We start from the raw sequence: 20,816 nt of genomic DNA, 5'->3' as shown, positions 1-20,816 counted from the left end.
ACAAGAGAGAGAGAAACTGATTGACACTTCAATTACTTGATAACACATTAAGTCTGTCTACTGTCCATCTTGACAGAAAATCATATCTAAAGAGTTCAAACAAAAGACAAAATCAAAATATTAATGAGCAATAACAAATCATGTGATTTAGTTTTTTTCTTCATAGAAAGCCCCCCATGACAATTTTATTTTTCTACAATTTACATAGAAGTCCTAGGGAGAAAATCTAAGAGTGGTCTCAGACATCAACTAATACTGCTCAGGGACTTGCTCCTGACTCTTTCTTTTCCATTTCCACATTGGTTATTCCAAACAAGTTCCATTCTCTCAAGACCCAACCAAATCCTCTACCAGCATCCACCATCAATGTAAATGCCTTCATTCAGTGTGACTGACATGGTGTTAGGTGCTGGGAATGCAAAGATGAATATATGTTTTCTGATTTCAAAGAGCTCATCTCTATGGGGGACATATGTTCAAGTCAACACTCTCCTTTAAGGAGGGGAGAGACTAAAGGAATTTTATAAATTTTCAAATTTTTTTATGAAGGAAGATAAATATAAGAGTTACATAATGTGCAAATTGTAAAGGCTTATGGCAAAAATTATACTGAGCCACATGTTTGGGAAAGGGTTATGGGTTGGTGAGTTAGAGAAAGTAACGCTTTCCAGCCAAAACTCTTTCCAAATAAGAACTGAAGGAGATTCAGTAAATACAATTTTTTAGAGAGATTTCTGTTTAATACATAACTATTCTTTCATACAGGTTTTATCATAGTTAATATAAAAATTTGGCTGACAGTGTCTTGTTCTATTCGTTGTTGATTAATTGCACTGATTCATAGCAGCTGGGCTTTGGGCGAATGTGTTTTATTGCCTAGAAGTTGGATGAGCACCTCCATCTGCATTACTGAGGGGATTCCTGCATTGAAACAGGGGGAGTGTAAAATGAAAACTTCGGATTTATAGTATTACTTGCTAAATGCAGGACTTCACATCAACTGTTCTAACACTAATGCTCTGAAAGAAACATGATCTTAGTAACCTTGCTAAGTCAGATACTTACTGAATGTAAGTGAAGATTTTTTCTAGGCCAAAGAACAATGAGACTTGTTTAACCAATAGTGTACAGACCTATGGAGTCATTTGCCCTACCCTTTGAGCTCATTTTCAATCATTATTTAACCATTAGTTACCATTACCTCCATGAACAATTCTCCTCTTTCTAGCACTTAAAAATTTTGACTTTGACTTTTTCCCCTCAGAAACCTTTCCAGTGCGATTCTTTTCTATCATGTGTAGTGTTGCCTGGCAATGAAGTTATCTTTTGAAAAATTTTCTGTTTATGTGTGTTCGCTTGGGAAGAGTAGTAGACCAGATTAAATGACTGTTTGAGTCCCAGCTCAAGGGGAAGTCATGTTTTAAGAGCACCTATCCACGTTCCAGATTCTGTGCTATGAGCTTAAAAAAATTTTTCTTCATTCAATTTTTACAACTATTTTATGAGCTGTGTATTGTTTTACCAATTCTTACTAATGAGGAAACTGAGGATCAGGGAAGAATAAGGACTTTGCCCGTCATTACATAGTAAGAGGTTTGTTAAACAAACATGATGCTTCCTAGTTCTTGACTCTCCTGTCAAGAACCGGGGTCCAAAACTAGATATGTTTGACTACAAAACTTCTGCTCTTTCTTTTATTTTGGTGGTTTCCTACCTTCCTCCAGCCTCAACAGAGTTAAGAAACATATTTCTTAATTAACTTCATTAGTAATGATGATTCGCAGTGGAGTTATATTCAAATGAGATGTTCAGGTACCCCTTGAGCAAAGCATCAAACCCTTAATGGTGCAGGCAGTGTATGTGGGGAGGAGGATGGGGGTACCATAAAAATTAAAAAAAAAAACGAACAAACAAACAAAAAAAAACTCTTAAATTATTCTCACATGGCCTTTCCTCCCATAGTATTAAGAATCATTATTATATTGTCCTGCCTCTATGAAAACATTCAAAGTAATGTTTATTTAATAGTTCTAACCTAGATTTAATAGAAGGAGGATGGTGAAATATTCCAGTGGATAAAAGTGAAAATCTAGGTAAGTGATTGGGAAATATGAGGTTGTATAAATATATCAATCAAATGTTTTTAACTGAGAATATATTATTACAGAAAAAAAAAAAAAGCTTTAAGTCTTCCTTAAACTTGCCAAAGGAGTTTGGACACCAAGAAATAGAAGCTCTCAAGGTTGGATGACCACTTAGACAACCTCTTGTGTCCTAATCACCTAAAGTGCCATGAATATATCTTATTTTGTTTCTAAGTGTTCTTCTAGAAGTCCCCTTGTGAAAAAAAAATAGGATATAGTTTTGGAAGAAACAAAATAAATACTACTCAAATACAAAAAACATAAAAGTCGAATACCATGCAAACCACCTTTTCTTCTCTATCCCCTTTTTTGACTTGTTTTAAGTATATTATAAACAAAATTTAAAAGAAACCAACTCTTCTTCCTAAAACTGAAAGCTGCTGACCCATGGGGAGAGTTCTTGCATGGTCACCCACCACCCAGTGTTTGGGAAAGAAAATCTCTGTTTTGACTCCTGCCAGGGAGGAGCTGCTGGGAACCAGAGGGAGGGCAGGCAGAGTAAAAGCAACCTGGGTGTTGGTGGGTTAGTCCCGTGAACAATGCACTGAGAAGTGTGGAGATCAGGTCCTCGCCTGGAATCTATTTCCTACCCGCACCACCACCCCAACCTTGAGTTTTGATTTTGCGCTGAGCCAAGGGTCTAGCATTGCCAAGTTCCTGAAGGGTTCATTTGGCCCCTTCTCGAAGACTATCGTCCCAGTGTGAAAGGGTCTGTCAGGAGCTTTGAGGAAATGTTTTCTTTCACCTTACTTTCCAGCCCAAGTGATTGTGTGCACTTTTGCTTCTCTGGGTATGCTCTGCATATCCCACCCTCCCTTCCCCTTCACACCTCTCCTCAAAATTCTGTTACTTTATATTAGAACTACCTGGCCTTCATCAGAGCTGGGGGTGTGGCATGGTCCATTTCTTGATGGTCTGTAATAGGTAGGCTGTGTCCAGGAGGTAAACTGTGAGGAATGGAGATGGTTTGGAGATGTAAAGCAATTTTATTGCTGAGGCCAAAGTATCCATGTAAGCTGGATTAGTTTTTTGGAACTTGGTTAAAGTCACTTTGATTTCTTTTTCTTTTAACAACTTTACAACAAAATATGTTACAGCATCATGATCCATTGTGGCTGAAATCTGCATAAGGAAGTCCAATTTATCTAAATGATATCAGGCAGGATCCTTTGTGTCATATGAGAAACAAACTAGCAAAACGAGGTGAAAACTGACTCTGTGTGTGGGGGGGAGGGGTGGCTATAAACCAAGAGAGATTTCTTAATGAATATGTCTAACAAATACATCTGTCTTTGGCACTTTTGTTGACATTTATTTCAGAGTATTTTGTGAATTAGTTCAACCAACAGGATGGTTATTTTGTTGTGTTAAAAGTACTTTCCATGATTTTTTAATGTATTTGTTTCAGCATTGTACTGGATTTTTCTAACCTGTGTTAACACCATTAAACGTGTATTTCCTAAGAAAATACAAACCTCTTGCACCATTAAAGCATTACTTTAGCTGATAAGGAATACCAGAAGTTTTTCAATACAGCTGTTCATTAAACAGTTAAAGATGTGTATAAATGTTGCAAAAAATAAAAATAGATTGCTGTCTCTTTAGTACAGTTTTCAGTGCAATTAAACTGAGACATGTCTTTTAAAAAAAACAGTATTTAATAGGTTTCGGACTTTGTGGATCATTTTGCACATAGCTTTATCAACTTCTAAACATTAATAAACTGATTTAAAAAATAACAATAAAAGAAAAAAGAATAAAATACCCACAATATACTATAATTAATAAAAATTCCTAGTTAGCTATCTGAGTTTAATCCTATCAAGAATACCTTGTTTAGTAAAAATGGATATATGAAAATTTGGTTCTTCATCTTTAAGTTCTATTTTTTGGTTTGTTCTTGTTACAACATTACTAACTTAGAAACATAAGGAGAATAAAAATTTTAACTCAAATTTGTTAAGATAAATTCAGAAGCAATATGAAGAAAGGATGCTGAGATCAGCAGCCTCCTACAAAGCAGCTCTAGGAAAGCAAGCGCCTCACAAACATCATGTTGTGGCCAGGCCACTGCAGACTAGCAGTTGGAGTATGTTAGAAAGCAGGGAACTTGAGTTCTATCTAAGGAAAACCAAGACCCAAAGAACAAAATAAAAACATTCAGCATTTTTTATAAGTCATTTCCAGATATCCCAGGGCTCAGAAGTCATTATAAGAATTGGGAAGGCCATGTTTGTCCAGCACAGAAAGGGAGGAGGAATCATGCTGTATTTGTCCTTCTGTGACTGATTTATTTCACTTAGCACCATGTCTTCCAAAGTCATCATATTGTTGCAAATAGTAAAATTTTCTTCTTTTTTAAGGCTGAATAACATTTCATTGTATGTATAGACCACATTTTGTTTAAGATTTTATTTATTTATTTGAGAGAAAGAGAGCACAGACAGGGGGAGGGGCAGAGGGAGAGGGAGCCTGCTGAGCAGGGAGCCTGATGCGGGGCTTGATCCCAGAACCCTGGGATCATGACCTGAGCCTAAGGCAGACACTTAACTGACTGAGCCACCCAGGTGCCCTAGACCACATTTTTTAAATCTATTTGTCTGTACACAGACATTTAGGTTGTTTCCATATCTTGGCTATTGTGAATAATGCTATAATGAACATGGGAGTACATATATCTCTAAAAGATTCCAATTTCAATTCTTTTGACACATACACAGGAATGGGATGCTGGATCATATGATAGCCCTATTTTTAAGTTTCGAGTAGCTTCTAGGTTGTCTTCCATAATGACCACACCATTTTTGTATTCCCACCAACAGTGAACATGGGTTCAATTTCTCCACATCCTCGCCAACACTTGTTGTTTTTTGTTGTTGTTGTTGTTTTATAATGGCCATCCTAATAGGTATGAGGTGATCTCATTGTGTCTTTTTAACTGAAGTGTAGTTGACATAAAATATTATATTAATTTCAGGTGTACAACATAGTGATTCAACATTTATGTACATTACAAAGTGATCACTGTGATAAGTCTAGCTATCCATCATCATACAGAGTTATTAAAATATTACTGCCTATATTCCCTATGATGTACATTACATCCCCATGATTTACTTATTTTATAACTGGAAGTTTGTATCTTTTAAGCCCCTTCACCAATTTTGCCTGTCTCCTCCCCTCTGGCAACCACCAGATTGTTCTCTGTATCTTTGAGTCTGTTTTGTTTTATTTTTAGATTCCACATATAAGTAAAATCATACAGCATTTTTCTTTTTCTGTCTAACTTATTTCACTTAGCATAATACCCTCTAGGTCCATCCATGTTGTCTCAAATGACAATATTCCACTCTTTTTTATGACTGAGTAGTATTCCCCTGTATGTGTGTGTGTGTGTGTGTGTGTGTATTTCACATCTTCTTTACCCATTCATCTATCTATAGACACTGAGGTTGCTTCCATATGTAATAAACAAATTCAATGAAGTTGCAGTATACAAAATCAACATACAACAATCAGTTGTGTTTCTATATACTAACAATGAACTATCTGGAAAAAAAATTAGGAAAGCAATCCCATTTACAATAACATCAAAAAGAATAAAATACTTAGCAATAAACTTAACCAACGAAGTAAAAGACATGTGCACTGAAAACTGCAATACATTCATAAAAGAAATTTAAAAAGACACAAATAAATGGGAAGATATCCCATGTCCTTGGATTAAGAGACTTGATATTGTTAAAATGTCCATACTACCCAAAGTAATTCAGTGTCATTCCCATCAAAATCCCATGACATTTCTTACAGAAATAGGAAAAACAATCTTAACATTCACATGGAACTATAAAAGATCCAGAATAACCAAAGTGAGCTTGAGAAAAAAGAACTAAACTGAAGGCATCACACTTCCTGGTTTCAAAATACATTGCAAAGCTATAGTAACTAATACAGCATATCGACCCATAGAACAGAATGGAGATCACAGAAATAAATGCATGTATGGCCATCCAATCTTTGACAAGGGCACCAGGACTACACAATGGAAAATGGAGTCTGTTCAATAAATGGTGTGAAGAAAACTAGATATCCATAAGCAAAATAATGAAACTGGACTCCTATCTTACAACATACAAAATCAACTTAAAATGGATTATAGACTTAAACTTAAGAACTAAAACTATCACACTTCTAGAAGAAAACTTAAAAAAAAAAAGCTTCATGACACTGTTCTTGGCAATGATTTTTTTCTTTGGATATGACACGAAAAGCACAGGCAACAAAGAAAAAATAGACAAATGGTACCACATCAAACTAAAAAGCTTCTGCACAGCAAAGGAAACAATCAACAGAGTAAAACGGCAATCCACAGAATGGAAAAAATATTTACAAACCATGTATCTGATAAGGGATTAATATCCAAGATATATAAGGAATTCCTCCAGCTCAATAAGAACAAAACCCCCAAATAATCTGATTTAAAAAGCAGCACACACTTTTAATTGAATCTCTTAAACAGGATCCCAATAGCAAAAGGAAAAATATTATATCAGAACACCATCAGTGACGACCCTAGGATAATAACAACAAAACCGATTTGTGAACCTGGATATTTCTGTGATATTCAACTCTCACCCAGTCAGAGTATTGTTAATGTCTACACCTGCCACTCTTCCAACTGTGAATAAAGTTCTAAAATGTTCATGAAAATGGTTTTGAAATTTAAATACTAGTTAAAATGTAGAAGTTCATCTACTATGACTCCATTAGTTGCTACCATTTAAATGTGATTCCAAGAGCATGTCAAGGCTTTTCCCAAGTGTTTGGGAGAAAAAAAAAATTCTGGTTTAGGAGTGAATGATTTGGTTAATAGCTATTTTGTTTTTCCTGATCTCAACAGTTGAATTTATCAACTGGCTCTTACTGGATGTTACGGAACAAAGAGGCCAGCAACAAAATTCATGGTTATTGCTGCAGAAAGACCCAGAACTAACCCTGATGTAAAACATGCAGCTCATCACCACAGACATTCAAGAGTAAGATGATTATTAACATTTTATCTCTGCAGTCCTCCCCATAGAACCACAAATTGTGCAAAGGAAAGCAGGGAAAGTTGCAAACAAGGAGAGAGACAGTTTGCAGGCTGATTTCATGGTCTGTCCCCTGGAGGAGAGCATTGAATAGACTAGACTCTCTCCTATATATCCAACACTGACAGATAAATTTCTATTAAAGCTATCAAAACATGTATCATGTTTCATTGTAATTATTCCTCTGTCTCTCTGTTCCTACAAGTCTAGTTCTCTGTGTCTACACTGCCTCAGATTTAGCACTAAAAGCCTTGCATCCTGAGGAACTCCTCAACCTCCAGAAAACCACAATGGTTGGCACCCTAACAATGATTTACCATAAGAGCTGCTTTCATCGTTATGTGCCTAATCCCTAACCCAGGCATTCAGTATTCGTTTTCTGAATAAATAAAATTTTTATTTAAGGGTGAGGACATTTTGATGCCCCTTTCATTGTGAAAGATTTTAATTCTCTCTGTCTGTGTTTATGGCCTGGTTACTTTCTAGCACCTCTTCCAAAAAGTTTTAACTGCATAGAAAAGATTTCTAATCATGTAAGATAATATTTTAAATGTATTCTCTAAGGGTCTCTCCCTTGCCAGAGGTAAATAATTTGCTAGAAATCCCCCATGTACCTGCCGACAAAATATATACTCATTATTTGTAAGTAGTTGAATAATAAAAATAAAATATGCTTCAAGAAATTTTCTAATGAATTATAATAAATAAAAGTTAAGAGACATCTAGTTCATTTCTTTTTTTTTTTAAGATTTTATTTATTTATTCATTTGAGAGAGCAAGGGCACATGAGAGGGGGGAGGGTCAGAGGGAGAAGCAGACTCCCTGCTGAGCAGGGATCCCGATGCGGGACTCGATCCCAGGACTCCAGGATCATGACCTGAGCTGAAGGCAGTCGCTTAACCAACTGAGCCACCCAGGTGCCCCATCTAGTTCATTTCTGAGGCCTTCTCTCTTAGTCAAAAATTTTAATCTAAAATTTGCTGCAATGTTTGATAAAATGCTGTGTTTAAAAAGATTAAGTTAATGCAAGTATTTTGCCAAACAGGGCCTTAAAGATATTAATCACAAAATCTGGAAATTAAATGGTCCAAAGACTTTATTTCCATATGACTTAGTTATTATCATAAAGGACATTATTCCAATTAAGAATAAATGTTTTGGCTCTCCAATTAGATAAAGCCTGATTAAATGGTTAAAATAGTCTATTATTTTGATTGTTTGGGACCTGTGAACCTAAAGTATTAAATGAGCTTGGTGCTTAGGATTTTGCACCAGTCTAATACTTTGCTTCCCTTTGTTCAAACCTCCTCCAAGGTGGTGCATCCTCACTCTCTTTTGCCCTTCCCAATTCTCTCTTATAAATCAGTTTAACTGAGGTATATTTTACATCAAATAAAATTCACATATTTTAAGGGTATAGCATGATGAATTTGGCCAAACATATACAGTCCTGTTACCAATACCATGGTTGTTATTAACCGCCCCTCCCCCGCCTTTGCTCTAGGTGTTGGTAAGCACTGAACTGCTCTTTGTCACTATGGTGTTACCTTTCCAAGAATTTTACGTAAGTGAAAACCTACAACTGGTATTTATTCTTTGGTGTTTGGCTTCTTTCATTTAGTAAAATGCTTTTGAGGTTCATCCATGATATTTCATGTATCAGCATTTAGGGTTTTTTATTGCTGAATATTGTTCTTTTGTATAAACATACACAATTTGCTTAGCCATCTGTCCAGTGATGGGGATTTGGGTTTTCTCTAGTTTGTAACTCTTATGAATAAGACTTCTGTGAACATCTGCCTACAAAGTATATTTTTTTTTTTGAGAGAGAGGGAGAGTGAGAATGGGGTGGAGGGGTTTCAGAGGGAGAAGGAGAGAGAGAGAATCTTAAGCAGCCCCCATACCCAGCATAAGCCCAATGCAGGGCTCGATCTCAAGACCCTGAGATCATGACCTGAGTCAAAATCAAGAGTTGGCCGCTGCTTAACTGACTGAGCCACCCAGGTGCCCGGGCCTACAAAGTATTTTTGAGGACATACTTTCTCATTTCTCTTGAGTAATTTCTAGGGTGATATTCCTGGGCCATATGTTAAACTTTATAAGAAATCTCTAAACTGTTTCCCAAAGTGACTATACAATTTGCATTCCTGGGAACAATATACGAGAGTTTGAGTTACTTGCTCCATATCCTTGTTGACACTTGGTATCCTCAGTATTTTTAATTTTAGCCAATCTAGTGGGTATGTAGAATATATCTCATTGTGTTTTAATGTACATTTCCTTAATAACAAATGACATTTATTTTTTCTATATTTTTGTCACTCATATATTCATTTAGTGAAAAGTCTCTTCAAATATTTTGCTCATTACTTTATCTTTTTATTGAGTTGAAGAGTTTTTTACATGGTCTGAATACAGTTCTTTCTCAGATATGTGTTTATCAAGTATTTTTTCTTTGTAGCTTACCTTTTTTTTAACATTGGCTGTTGAAGGTAAAAATCTTAATAAAATCTAATTTTTTTTCTTTGTTTAGTTCATGCTTTTGTGTCCTGTTGAAGAAATTGTTCCTGTTCCATGACCACAAAGATTTTCTCTTGTTTTCTTTTGGAAGTTTTAGCTCTTAAATTTAGGTCAATGATTCATTTCAACTTAATTTTTATATATGCTGTGAGGATAATTTTGAAAAAAATTTTTAAACATATAGTTATCCAATAGCTCTAGCATCATTTGTAAAAAGACAGTACTTCTCTCATTGAATTATCTTGGCAATTTGGTAAAAAATCAGTTGACCTTATGTGTGTGGCATCTATGTCTGGTTTCTATTAATCTGGCAAAACTAGCATTTTGTCCTGAAACCTCTAGCTGCTTTGGTCTCCTCATAGTCTCTCATATCAGGAAGATCATTAGTATCCACCTGGGTTTCCCTTCCTCATACCAAAGCCATGTACCTCTAACAAGGGAATAAGATGGAACACACATAGGGCTCACCTCCTCTGTTTACAGCCATTCAGAGATCACTGTCCTTCATTTCTTGACCTCCAGTTTCTCAAAAACCGTTGTTTCATATATTGGGTCAAGTTGTTTATTTCAGGCACTGGTACAAATCCAATCTCTGTTACTGACATCTCAGTAATCTATGAAACTTATTTTATAGCCAAGAATATGGCCTATAGTGGAAAATTACCTACATATGCTTGAAAGGAATGTGTACTCTGGTATTATCGGGTGGAGTCTTACTGAAATGTGAGTTAAGTCAAAATGGTTGACAATGTTCAAGTCTTCTATATTATTACTTATTTTCTGCTTAATTTTTTTCAATTACTTAGAAAAAAAAGTGTTGAAATTTCCAACTATATCTTATTGAGATATAACTGACAAATAGCATTTTAGCTTCAGATATACAAAATGATTCAATATTTGTATATACTGTGAAATGATCACCACAGTAAGTCTTGTTAACATCATCACTATGCATAGCTACACATTTTTTTAAGTAGCTCCACACCCAGCGTGGAGTCCAATGTGAGGCTCGAACCCACAACCTGAGATCAAGACCTGAGCTGAGAAAAAAGTCAGATGCTTAACCGACTGAGCCACCCAGGTACCCCACAAAATTTTTTGTTTTGTGATAAGAACTTTTAAGATCTATTCTCTTAGCAACTTTCAAATATGTGATACAATATTGTTAACTATAATTCAACTATAATTTTGGATTTGTCTATTTCAGTGTTTAGTTGTATTATTTTTCCCTTCTTCCACTTAGAAGCACTCTTAAGTGAAAAAATATTTGATTGTCATGCCTTTTTTTTTAAGATTTTTTATTTATTTATTTGAGAGAGAGAATGAGATAGAGAGAGCATGAGAGGGGGGACGGTCAGAGGGAGAAGCAGACTCCCCACTCAGCAGGAAGCCCAATGCGGGACTCGATCCCGGGACTCCAGGATCATGACCTGAGCCGAAGGCAGTCGCTTAACCAACTGAGCCACCCAGGCACCCGATTGTCATGTCCTTTTAAAGAATTAATCCTTTTAGCATTATAAAATGTCTTTCTGTATTTCTGGTAATTTTTTAATGTGAAATCTACATCGATACTAATAAAACCAATCTAGTTTTTTAAATTAGTGTTTTATTAGTGTTCTCACTAATTATTGATGTGATTGAGTTTAAATCTATCATCTTGTTAAATATTTCCATTTATCATCTTTCTCAGATTACCTGAGTTTTTTTTTTAATGATTCCACTTTATCTCCATTATTAGCTTAACAGCTATCTCTTTGTTCTATATTTTACTTTATGCTGTATGCTTTACAATATGCATTTTATCACTTACCTTTCAAATATTACACCACCTCATATACTGTGTAACAACAACATAATAACCTGCTTCCATTATCCCCCATCAAACACTGTGCTAAAATTGCCATATATCTTACTTCTACATATGCTATAAATCCCATTTTGTTTAATACAGTCAATTATCTTTTCATTAGATTGTAAATAGGAAGAGACAATTTTTTTAAATGTATCCACATATTTCCCATTTCCAGGAGTCTTCATTGCTTCACGTAGACCCAAATTTCCATCTGCTATCATATTTCTTCTATCCGAAGAACTGCCTTTAACAATTTGTATAGTGCAGATTTGTTGGTTATAAATTCTCTCTCCTTTTATTTGGAAAATATCTTTATTTTGCTATTTTGCCTTCATTTTAAAAATAATTGTTTTCATCTGTGAAGAATTCTACATTGATAGATTCTGTTTGTTTCCATTCAGTCCTTTAGTAATATCACTATATCATCTTTTCCTTTCATATTTTCAGATGATCAGTCTGCACTCTTACCTTTGTATCTCCATCATGAGCCTTTTTCTCTCTGTATTTTTAAGATTTACTCTTTATCACTGATTTTCTGGAATTGATTTTGATGTAGCTTGGTGTGATGTTCTTTATATTCAAATTTGGGTTTGAATATAAAGAACATCTGTGAGATTTTTAAAGACCATAAAAATCTGTGAGATTTTTTTAATCTGTGGGGTTTTAGTTTTCACATTTGGGAAGATTCTCAACATTTTTTTCTCTAAATATTCTCTTCTGACCCCTCTTTCCACTTCTACTTTTGGGAATTCAATTACATTTATATAAACAGTTTGATATTACTCCTGAAGTCACTACCACTTTCTTCATTTTTTCCTATTATCTTTGTCTCTCTGCTTCATTTTGGATATTTACCATTTCCATATTTTCAAGATTATGGATCTTCTGTTAATCTGCTATTAATTCTATCCATATATTTTTAATTACAGATACTATAATTATCAACTTGAGACCTTCCATTTGGGCTTTTAAATATATGCTTTTTATGCTTTTTCCATCTCTTTTTTCATCATGCTCATATTTTTCTCTAACTTCTTGAACATATGGGGCATATTTATGATAGCTGTTTAAAAGTCCTTGTCTGCTAATTATAACAGCTCTCATGATATCCAAAAGGTCAATTATATAATTTTTTTTTTTGGATTTGAGTCTTATTTTTCTGCTGCTTTAGATGCCTCTTCATTTTTTATTAAATGACATTGTAAATTTTATATTGTTAGTTGTAAAATATAGTTTATGCCATTAAATAGTGTTGGGATTTTGGGCACATAGTTAAATTAGATTTGCCTTTTTATACTCAGCATAACCCCTTTGAGATTTTTCTAAGCGTTGACTGTAACAGGCTTTTTTAGATAAATTGTCTAAACAAACAAAAAACCCAGTTTTTATTGTGCTCTCATCAGTTTCACTTCTTCCTCAGAGTGGAATGAAAGGACTGTTTTTACAACAAATACTATGTAAAAATACTTGAAGGGTTAAGGCATAGGAGAATGCTTATTTCTTGAGCAAGTTCTAGCAAACAAGTTATTTTTACTTTAAATAACAATTGTTTGCTAGTGTGAACACAATATAGTATTCCTATCTGCAAAATACAATACCAAGAATTTCTTTTGTCAAATTTCCATTTAAGGTCTTGTCTCTGAGCGTTGAGCCCCTTGCCTTCTCCTCTCTTTCACAGCAAAGTTTGGAGTACTCTTTCATCCCTCGGTATAAGGATTGCTGGCCATTCCAGGCAAGTGGTGACCCCGACATGATCATCTTACAAGGAACACCATTGGAACCTCCCAGAAACAAAAAGTCTGCACAGGCAGAGTACAGCAAGGTGGGAAGAACTGAATTAGGAATCCCAGGAGCTGAGTTATAACCCCTGCTCCTTCATTCATTCGTTTCCCTGCATTGGGATCTAGATAGAATATACATTTTGAAGTTAAAATAAACTGGTTTTGAACCATTGCTCCACGTGACTTGGGGCACGTGGTGCTGCTGCTGAGCCACTCCAAGTCCACGGGTGGGGAGTGGAGGCGCATGCTGACCTCAGAGGGAATGAGCTGCATCTGGAAGAGCTTCCTCCCCGATGCCTACAAGCAGGTGACAATGGGTGAAGATGCCCCCAATTCTAGTGTGGTGCATGTCTCCTATTCTGAAGGAGGTGACAACAGTAGAAATGGTGCCCAGGTGAAGATGGTCGATGGAGCCAAGTACCACCTTCTTGACTTTGCCAGCCCTCAGCGCCCACTGGTGGTCAACTTTGGCTCAGCCAGTTGACCTCCTTTTACTAGCCAGCTGTCTTACTTGAGCAAATTGGTGGAAGAGTTCCCATCAGTGGCTGACTTCCTGTTGGTCTACATTAATGAGGCTCATCCTTCAGATAGTTGGGCAGTGCCTGGTGATTCTTCTTTGTCTTTTGAAGTGAAGAAGCACCAGAACCAGGAAGACTGTTGTGCAACAGCCCACCAGCTTCTGGAGCAATTCTCCTTGCCGCCTCAGTGCTGAGTTGTGACTGACCACATGGGCAATAATGCCAATGTAGCTTATGGGGTAGGCTTTGAACGTGTGTGTATTGTGCAGAGACAGAAAATTGCTTATCTGGGAGGAAAGGGCCCTTTCTATTACAACCTTCAAGAAGTCTGGCATTGGCTGGAGAAGAATTTCAGCAAAAGATGAAATCTAGATTAACTGGTTAAAGGTATGATTGTAAAAGAGTTGTTTTTTTTTTTTTTAATTATGTAAAGGAAGGGAAACTAAGAACTGAATCCACTATTTCAACTGAGTCCCATTGTCTTGCTGAAAGACAGGAATTTACATGTCAGAAGAACATAAACCTCTAACATTTCCATACTCCTTTTACCACTCAAATGGCATTTGGCTAAATAGTAGCCCCAGCACATCTCTTCCTAGTAAAAAGCCCTGAGTAAAAAGATCCCAAGATGGAGAGGAAGAAACCCTGTTTCAACATGTGTTTATTCTGCCTTGGGAAAGAAATAATACAGCTGATGCATGCTTTGGGATTTGAAGAAAAGATGTAACTGAATAATTACTATGTTAGGGAACTATTGTCCTTATTAGAATAAGGGGTACTGCCTACGCTTTATTCTATCACGGATAGAGCCCATCTGGAAAGTTCCCCAATATTTACTTATAATGAGCCCTTGAGCCCAGTCCTTGTGGTTAGGGTTTTCATGTTTAACAGTGTTTGAGTAGTTTCTGCTGTTCTAGTTTCTAGCAATGTGGTGCTCTATGCCAATCTAAATATCCCAGAACTCACAGGTGTATTTGCAGATATCAAGAATGATCCCTACCTGGAGGATTAGGATGATTATCCGAAATCTGAGGGTTCCTTTCTAGGCAAGGGGGGAAAACCCAAGAAGAAAATCAAATTGACAAGCTAGGGACAGGAGGCAGAAAGATGAGGAGGCTTCACAGGATTTCACTTTGAAGCTATAGAGAGTGGGACTAATTTGTTAGTCACAGAAACGTGGAAACACAAAACATACATGGGCCAGAAAAAGCAGCAGCTCAACTGAAATTAGCATTGAGAATGTACATATGAAATCAATGTACTTATCATATACTCCTCGACTGAGGGAGAAAAGGTGATGGAAAGGAAAAAAAAAAAAAACATACTTCATTATTTGTAATTATAAGGATTCTTTGCTAGAAATAATTACTTTTTGAAACAGGTTTGTGGTATGTATATTTTCAGTGGGTGAACTATACCCCATGATACTGATTAAATGTAAAACCAGTAGATTCAGTCGTGCTGGTCTGTCCCTCCATTCCTACAATTATGATGTGGCCCCACTCATTCTTGGTGTCAGTCTCCATAATGGTGGCTGAGTTGGGGAGTACATTCTTCATAACATAGTCTTTATAATAAATAAATATATTCTCAGCTGCTGTGGGAGGTAGGTGCCCTGGCCACTCAGCTATAGCACTGTTCTCATAGGTGCAAATAAACAAGATTTCTTCAGTTATAAAATAGAAGAAGAGAAAGTTAGTTTGAGACAATTCTCATTAATAATTTCAGAGGCTTTGATATAAGGCAAAACTCAGTGGCATGGAATCTGATGAAATGGAATTCCCATTTACATTTAATTTGGACTGGGGTCTCCCTTTGTTCTAATTAGCTGAGATCTAGTAATCTACATCATTATAATTGCTATATATGTGTGTATATATATATATACACACACATTTCTCTTTAAAATAAAGATATTATAGTTTTACCTATAATATCTAAATATCATAACCCCCAAAATAGAACAATTAATTTTGTATTATAAATTTTTTATTGTAAATTTGAGGATGCTGTCAAATCACAGTATATGGTTGTATTGATATGTACAAAGGTTCTTATGACCATTCCATTAATGGTTGAATCATAAAAAAAGTCATAGAAAAAAGAATTTCCATTTAATAAGCAATTTCCACTTCTTTGTTTCATTTGAATTATTGTCCAAGTTCTTGTCAAAGCCATTGCCCTTATTCATACATCATGTATTTGTTTTCCTAACTAAAGACTAATGATCCTTCTATCTTTCTGATGAAGGCCAGTAGTATCGTTACCTTACACTATGCTACAATTATTTTTTGTATACAAAACTGAAAGATGTTGACAAGATTATATTCTTATAATTATTAAATCACTTCTATATTCATCATGAGATCTAGAAATTACTTGGCAAAGAAATAAACAAAATCTATTTATCATGAAAGAATTCCTCATTAATCCACATTGCTGTCAAATTTTAAAAGTTGAAAAGCTGTTCAGTTGATTCTGCATATCTAAATGTATGACATATGTTTAAAGTGTTCATTTGATAGTATCACTTAAGATGAAAATCAATGATCCAATCACCTATTTCAAGACATTACGAACAGCAAATAAAACTTAAAGTGTGCAGAGATTATTAATAAAGATAAGAACATTAATTAATGAATAAAAATAAATATGAAATAAAGAGGATCAACAAAAAGTCCTAACACCTTTTGGAAATGCCAATAAAGTGGTAAATCCTTGAGTGGCTCATCAAGAAAAAATTAACAGAAATAAAAAAGAAGGCATCACTACAGATTCTACTGGCATTTGAAAAGATAAAATATTATAAATAACCTTATGTCAATAAATTTAAAATCTTGGATGAAATGGATACAGTCTTTGAAAAAACAACTGAATAAAGTCATCCAAGAATAAATTTAAATCTAGATGTCAATATAACTGTTAAATAAATTTAATCTGCAATTTAAAAAAACTACCAAGAATGAAAACCATAAGCAAGATAGGTTCACTGTTGAAATCTACAAAACTTTGAAAGAAGAAAGAATACCAGTCTTACCCAAAATTTTCAGATAAGGAAAAAATATAGATGGAGTACATCACAAATAATTTTTTTTAAAGATTTCATTTATTTATTTGAGAGAGTGCATGCACAAGTAATGGGAGGGAGGGGGAGGGACAGAGGGAGAGGGAGGAGCAGACTTCCCACTGAGCAGGAAGCCTGACCCAGGACTCATCCCAGGACCCCAGGACCATGACCTGAGCTGAAGGCAGATGCTTAACTGACTGATTCACAAATCATTTTATGAGACCAGCTAAACTAGTTTCAAGGCCAGGCTAAAAAAAAGGAAAGAAAGAAAGATAAAAAGAAATTAACAGATGAAAATTTCTCATGGGAATGAACACTGCAATTTTAAACACAATGTTAGCAAATAGAACCAACTACTATATATATACTATATATATTAATGATATATATATATCACAAATGGGATTCATTTTATTTATAGATGTTGGCTTAACATTTGAAAACCATACTAATGGAGAAAAATATGATAATAGATTATAGAAAAAGCAGTTGAAATCATTCAACATGCATTAATAATGATAATAATAACAGTAATAATAATAATAAATCTCTCACCAAACAAGCAATAGAAAAGAACTTCTCCAAGGGTAGCTATGAAAAATCTAGACCTAACAAAGTATCATATTTAATAGTGAAATATAAAATCCTTTATTCCTAAAATCAAGGGAAAAAAAATTAAGATACTCACTCTCATCACCCCAACTCAACATTAGAGGTCTTAGCCAAGGCATTAAGGCAGAAGAAAAATCAAAGTCATACATATTGAAAAGAAAGAAATAAACTGCCTTTCTTGGAAGATGACATAATCATGTGAGAAGAAAGTCCTAAGGAATTTACAAAGTCACAGTTAATAAGTAAATTTAGCAAAGGCTTAATATACAGGCCAATATTAAAATATCAAACATATTCCTATATACTATAAAAAAATGGGAAAATAAAACATCAAGACCATTCATAATAGCAACATAAAACATCAAATTCCCATAATTAAATCTAACAAAAGATTGGTAAGACTATGATGCTGAAAACATTGTCAAGAGAAATTAGAAAAGACTTAAATCAATTGAGAAATATACCATGTGCATGTATTACAAAACGTACTAATTTTAATTTACCAATTCCCCAAAAATTAATCCACAGATTCCACAAAACCTGACTTAAAATCTCAAAAGTTTTTTGGGGGAAAAATTGATAGGCAGATTGTAATTTTTTTAATGTAAAGAACATAGAATAGTCGAGACCATTTTCAAGCAGAACAAAGATAGAGTATATACCAAACCAGATTTCAAATTTAGTACAAAAATCAGTGAACTTGACTAACAATAGAAAGTATTCAAGATTAAGTACACAGGGGAGGAAAAATGGAAAAATGAAGAGTGACCTCTGGGAAAATATCAAGCCACTGAATATGTGTAATTGGAGTTCCAGAAAGAGGTAGCAGATATATTGTTGGGGCAGGAGAAGAGAGGATAAATTATTTGAAGGTAAAAAGGTCAAAATTTTCCAAATCTAAAAAAAACTATGAACTAAAGATCCAAGAAATTCAATAAGTCACAAGAGAATAAAAATATAAATGATAGCAAGTCACATTTTAATCAAAATGCTAAAAAACAGTGATAAAAAGAAAGTCTTCAAACTATCCAGAGATAAAAAGGAATATTAAATACAAAAGGACATAAATAAGAGTGGTCACAGACTTCTCATTATAAAATTTGTAAGAACAGATCAACATCATGCTATATATGTTGTTCTGAAGAAAAATCACACTATAATCCTATTCAAAGTAAAACCATTTTTTTAAATTCAAGCAAAATAAAATTGTGTTAAAGAAACAAAAGCTTGAGAGAAATCACTGCAAGCAAACATACACTACAGAAAATGATAAAAAGCAGTGCTTCAGCTTAAAATCTAATTTGTCTGATATAAGAATTGCTACCCCAGCTTTCTTTTGAGGTCCGTTGGCATGGAAGATGGATCTCCATCCCTTCACTTTCAGTCTGGATGTATCTTTAGGTTCAAAATGAGTCTCTTGTAGACAGCATATGGATGAGTCCTGTCTTTTTATCCAATTTACAACCCTGTGCCGTTTCGTGGGAGCATGTGAGAAATCTCTTCCCTCCTGCCAATTTCAAGATTGTTTCCTTGGATCTAAGATTTGCAAATTGTACTATTACATATCATGGCGTCAGTCTGTTCTCACTGATTTGGGGAGGGGTCCTCTCTGCCTCTTAGACACGAATGCTTGTTTCCTTCCCAAGATTAGGGAAGTTCTCAGCTACAATTTGCTCAAATATATCTCCTAGACCTCTCTCTCTCTACCCCCTCAGGGATCCTAATAATTCTGATACTGGAATGTTTCATTGAGTCACTAATCTCTCTCAGTTTGATTCCTTGGGTTTTAATTTGTTTTTCCCATGCTGCCTTGATTTCCTTCTTTTCTATCATCTTATCCTCTATCTCACTAATTCATTCTTCTGCCTTGTTTACCCTGGCAGTCAGAGTATCCAGCTTAGACAGCATTTCATTCATCACATTTTTAAGTTCAGCCTGATTAGATCTCATTTCTGCCCTTAGAGATTCTACATTATCGTTAACATTTTTCTCAAGCTTAGATATCGCCTTGACAATTATTACTCTGAAGTCAATTTCTGACATCTTGGTTATATCCATATCCATTAGTTCTGTGGCAAAGGCCACATTCTCTGGTTCTTTCCTTTGTTGTGGGTTCCTCCTCTTAGTCATTCTGCTGAGGGGTGGTTGAGGGAATGTACAGAGTCCAAATTATTGACCAAAATCCAAGCAAGATGCACCTGTTTTATAGGGACCTTAGGGTTGTCAGCCTCTTGTTCTTCTAGTCTGTCTTCTGGGGGAGGGGCCTGCCACGCTGTTACTCAGGCAACCCTGTTTGGGCAGAGTTGCCCTTCCCCCCTGTGAGGAGGGGATGGGCTCAGTGAAAACCATTTTGGGGGGGCTTTTTTTCTCTGGCGGCTTTCCTTGGTGGCTTTCCGTGACTCTTCCGAGAGTCAGAGCAAAAGTGAGCGTATCCAAACCTTTCTATGCTGCCCAGAGCAATCTATACTTTCAACGCCATCCCAATCAAAATACCAATGACAATGTTCAAAGAGCTGGAACAAACAATCCTAAAATTTGTATGGAACCAGAAAAGACCCGGAATCACCAAGGAAATGTTGAAAAAGAAAAACAAAGCTGGGGGCATCACATTGCCTGATTTCAAGCTATATTACAAAGCTGTGATCACCAAGACAACATGGTACTGGCACAAAAACAGACACATAGATCATGCAACAGAATAGAGAGCCCAGAAATGGACCCTCAACTCTATGGTCAACTAATCTTTGACAAAGCAGGAAAAAACATGCAATGGAAAAAAGACAGTCTCTTCAATAAATGGTGCTGGGAAAATTGGACAGCTATATACAGAAGAATGAAACTCGACCATTCTCTTACACCATACACAAAGAAAAAAAATGGATGAAAGACCTCAGTGTGAGACAGGAATCTATCAAAATCCTAGAGGAGAACATTGGCAGTAACCTCTTCCACATCAGCCACAGCAACTTCTTTCAAAACACATCTCCATAGGCAAGGGAAACAAAAGCAGAAATGAACTTTTGGGACTTCATCAAGATAAAAAGCTTCTGCACAGCTAAGGAAACAGTCAACAAAACAAAGAGACAACCCACAGAATGGGAGAAGATATTTGCAAATGACACTACAGACAAAGTGCTGATTTCCAAGATCTATAAAGAACTTCTCAAACTCAACACCCAAAAAACAAATAATCAACAAAAAAAAATGGGCAGAAGACATGAACAGACACTTT

General features: G+C 35.4%; 1 pseudogene; it reads left to right on the top strand.

Annotated features, from left to right (window-relative positions):
- The first annotated feature begins 7,151 nt into the window (after nucleotides 1-7,151).
- LOC102734865 (type II iodothyronine deiodinase-like) lies at nucleotides 7,152-14,270 on the top strand (annotated as a pseudogene).
- The last annotated feature ends 6,546 nt before the right edge of the window (nucleotides 14,271-20,816 follow it).

This window comes from Leptonychotes weddellii, chromosome 1 (assembly GCF_054177405.1).
Source record: "Leptonychotes weddellii isolate Sample4059 chromosome 1, ASM5417740v2, whole genome shotgun sequence".
Lineage (NCBI taxonomy): Eukaryota > Metazoa > Chordata > Mammalia > Carnivora > Phocidae > Leptonychotes > Leptonychotes weddellii.
This window is presented reverse-complemented; position numbering and strand designations above follow the sequence as displayed.